Below are 4,018 nucleotides of genomic sequence, written 5' to 3'. Positions count from 1 at the left end.
ATCATCATGTGGACCAATTAGGGTTTGAAAATCCTAACCAAATTCTCATATCATGTCATATTTTCTTTTTTAATTCTCTGCATATTTAAAATAAAATTAGGCTAAGTTAATTCTCTGCATATTTAAAACAAAACTAGGCTAAGTTGATTCTGTGCATATTTTAAACAAAACTAGGCTAGCAGTGTTTCAGTCATTGATTTTCCAACTCCCTGTTCGTCTTTAAATCTAACATGTTTATTTTCAGTCAAACACTCAAAATCTAACCGAAAATCAACCTCATCTAACAAATAATATAACAATATTCATAGATCTAGCTAGCAAAGATTAATTAGCTCATCTCAAACAACACATTCAGATAATTTACAAAAGGAAAGCAGTTTCAAACCAAATGAAGAACAATATGAATCGAATAACAATTACAAAAAAAAAACTTTAATTTCAGATCAATGTCGTATTACAAAGAAGAATAACACTTAAAGAAAAAGGCAAATCTTTAAACAAAATCAATATTCACCAGATACAAAACACTCGAAAAATCTAAGTATCACTCAAGAAAAGGGAAAGAGGATATTCCGAAGAAAATAGCCTTTCGAATACCAGGATGATGTGCCCCTTCCTTTTTTTTCTTTTTTTCTCCTCTCTTCCCCTTCTTTCGATCTGGCTCTATCTCCTTTTTATAGGCGAGAGTTGATCTTTCTTTGATGCGGTCTTCTCGGCGGCATTAGGAGACCAGATCCAGTCGATGAGTCGATGCGGTCTTCTTGGATTTAAGGAGAATCACGGAAGAATCGGACATGCATCCACATCACCGGGGAAATCGGCAATTTGTGGGTTGGAGCACCGTACCTTCAGATAGTAATAAACAATTTGAAGGACATGGATTTTCATGCTCATTTTAAAACACAGATTAAATTTTAAAACCTAATAAATTATATATCTATATATAAAAATCATCTTGTGGATCAATTAGGGTTTGAAAACCCTAACAAAATCCTCATATCATGTCATATTTCCTTTTTTAATTCTCTACATATTTAAAACAAAACTAGGCTAAGTTAATTCTCTGCATATTTAAAACAAGACTATGTTAAGTTGATTCTCTGCATATTTAAAACAAAACTAGGCTAGTAGTGTTTCAGTCATTGATTTTCCAACTTCTTGTTCGTCTTTAAATCTAACATGTTCATTTTCAGCTAAACACTCAAAATCTAACCTAAAATCAACTTCATCTAACAAATAATACAACAATATTCATAGATTTAGCTAGCAAAGATTAATTAGCTCATCTCAAACAACACATTCAAATAATTTATAAAAGGAAAACAGTTTCAAACCAAATGAAGAACAATATGAATCGAATAACAATTACAAAAAAAAAAGAAACTTTAATTTCAGATAAATGTCGTATTACAAAGAATAATAACACTTAAAGAAAAGAATGATCTTTAAGCAGAATCAATATTCACCAGCTACAAAACACTCAAAAAATCTCACTATCACTCAAGAAAAGGGAAAGAGGATCTTCCGAAAAAAATAGCCTTTCGAATATGAGGATGATGTGCCCCTGCCTTCTTTTTTTCTCCTCTATTTCCCCTCTTTCGATCTGGATCTATCTCCTTTTTATAGGCGAGAGTTGATCTTTCTTTGATGCGGTCTTCTCGGCGACATTATGAGACCAGATCCAGTCGATGAGTCGATGCGGTCTTCTTGGATTTGAGGAGAATCATGAAAGAATCGGACATGCATCCACAACATCACCGGGGAAATCGGCAATTTGTGGTTGATTGATTCTTGCAACATCACCGGGGAAATCGACAATTTGTGGTTTGGAGCACTATACCTTCAGACAGTAACAAACAATATGAAGGACATGGATTTTCATGCTCATTTTCAAACATAGATTTAATCTTAAAACCTAATAATTTATATATATATATATATATAAAAAATCATCATGTGGATCAATTAGGGTTTGAAAATCTTAACCAAATCATGTCATATTTCTTTTTTTTTAATTCTTTGCAAATTTAAAACAAAACTAGGCTAAGTTAATTCTCTGCATATTTAAAACAAAACCAGGCTAAGTTGATTCTCTACATATTTTAAACAAAACTAGGTTAGCAGTGTTTTAGTCATTGATTTTCCAACTCCCTGTTCGTCTTTAAATCTAATATGTTCATTTTCAGCCAAACACTCAAAATCTAACTGAAAATCAACCTCTCTAACAAATAATACAATATTTATAGATATAGCTAGCAAAGATTAATTAGCTCATCTCAAACAACACATTCAGATAATTTACAAAAGGAAAGATGTTTCAAACCAAATGAAGAACAATATGAATCGAATAAATATTACAAAAAAAGAAACTTTAAATTTCAGATCAATGTTGTATTACAAAGAAGAATAACACTTACAAAAAAGACAGATCTTTAAGTAGAATCAATATTCACCAGCTACAAAACACTCGAAAAATCTCACTATCATTCAAGAAAAGGGAAAGAGGATCTTCCAAAGAAAATAGCCTTTCGAATATCAGGATGATGTGCCCCTGTCTTTTTTTCTCCTTTCTCCCCCCTCTTTTGATCTGGCTCTATCTCCTTTTTATAGGCGAGAGTTGATCTTTCTTTGATGTGGTCTTCTCGGTGGCATTAGGAGACCAGATCCAGTTGATGAATCAATGCGGTTTTCTTGGATTTAAGGAGAATCACAGAAGAATCGGACATGCATCCACAACATCACCGGGGAAATCGGCAATTTATGGTTGATCGTTTCTTGCTTTTCTTCCCTATAAGGCAGAAAGAAATCTAAGGAAAATGTCAAATGAACAATGAGAGCATCCCCATCGGTGGGTGGAAATATGATGTGGAGACAAATTGTACATGTGTACATGAATAGGAGTATGGGTATAATTGTGGAGAGAGAAACAAATATTTACTATGGTACAAATGAAAAAAATCAAGCCAAAAAGTGGTCCCCACCTGACATGTTGTTTAATTTTTGATTAAAAATGTAAAATTGTTTCTTTTTAATTTTTTTTAATTGATAAAATGTGGATCTCTTTTATTTGAAAAAAATGACATTTCTTTTATCAATTGAAAATATGACCGTTTTATTACAGTTTTTTTATACATATGATCACGTTTTTTTATTTAGATAAAATCTATAAATAGATGCTCACACACTATCTAATTTCATCTCATATTCTCTTCAAAATTGTATCTACTTGAAATTTGAGAAAAAAAGGAAATTAATTCTTTTCAAGATTCATATATCCGTCCCCAAATTTTCACTTTCTCTCCTTAAAATTCCAATGTTCGACCCCAAAATCCAAACATTCGTGCCCACCATTTATTATTTCATAAGATTGCCGATGATTATAATAAAAATCGACCTACAAACTGCCTAGTGAGACGTTGGGACCTTTTAAAAATGCAATTTTACACGCTGTAAAGGTTTGTGAGTGCCTTTAACGAATTGTACAATCAGATGAAGAGGGATTGGGGAAGTGAGCAAAGTGATGTTGATATACTCATGCATGCAATGAAAGAGTGGGCACAAAGGCACAAGAACAATGCATTTACTCACTTGGGTATGTGGAATATACTTAAGGAAAGTGCTAAGTGGATTAACTAGTAGGAACATGATCATTGCGGCAGGAAGAAGACAAAAACATCTGCTCAAGGAGGATACATGTCTTCTTCTAATCCGGAAGATGCCGATGAAGAATGCGTACGTCCGGTCAGTCAAAAAGCAGCAAAGAGGAAGGGTAATATGAATCATCCCTCGAAGGATATCATGTACGAGGAGATGAAACAAAGCATCGACAAAAACATGGAGGAATACAAAACGATAGCAAATGAGAAATTGAAGGAACAAATAAAATACAACAAAAAATGGGAGTATGATGTTATCATGAAGGATACCTACCATGGGGATGTCGCCAATGCAATTAGCAGTACATCTCAAACTTTATGACGAAATTACAAAGAATTAGGGTGTTTGAAATTATGTTGTA

Source organism: Impatiens glandulifera, chromosome 6 (genome assembly GCF_907164915.1).
Source record: "Impatiens glandulifera chromosome 6, dImpGla2.1, whole genome shotgun sequence".
In the NCBI taxonomy this organism is placed as follows: Eukaryota; Viridiplantae; Streptophyta; class Magnoliopsida; order Ericales; family Balsaminaceae; genus Impatiens; species Impatiens glandulifera.
The sequence above is the reverse complement of the archived record's forward strand: the minus strand, read 5'-3'. Positions refer to the sequence as shown.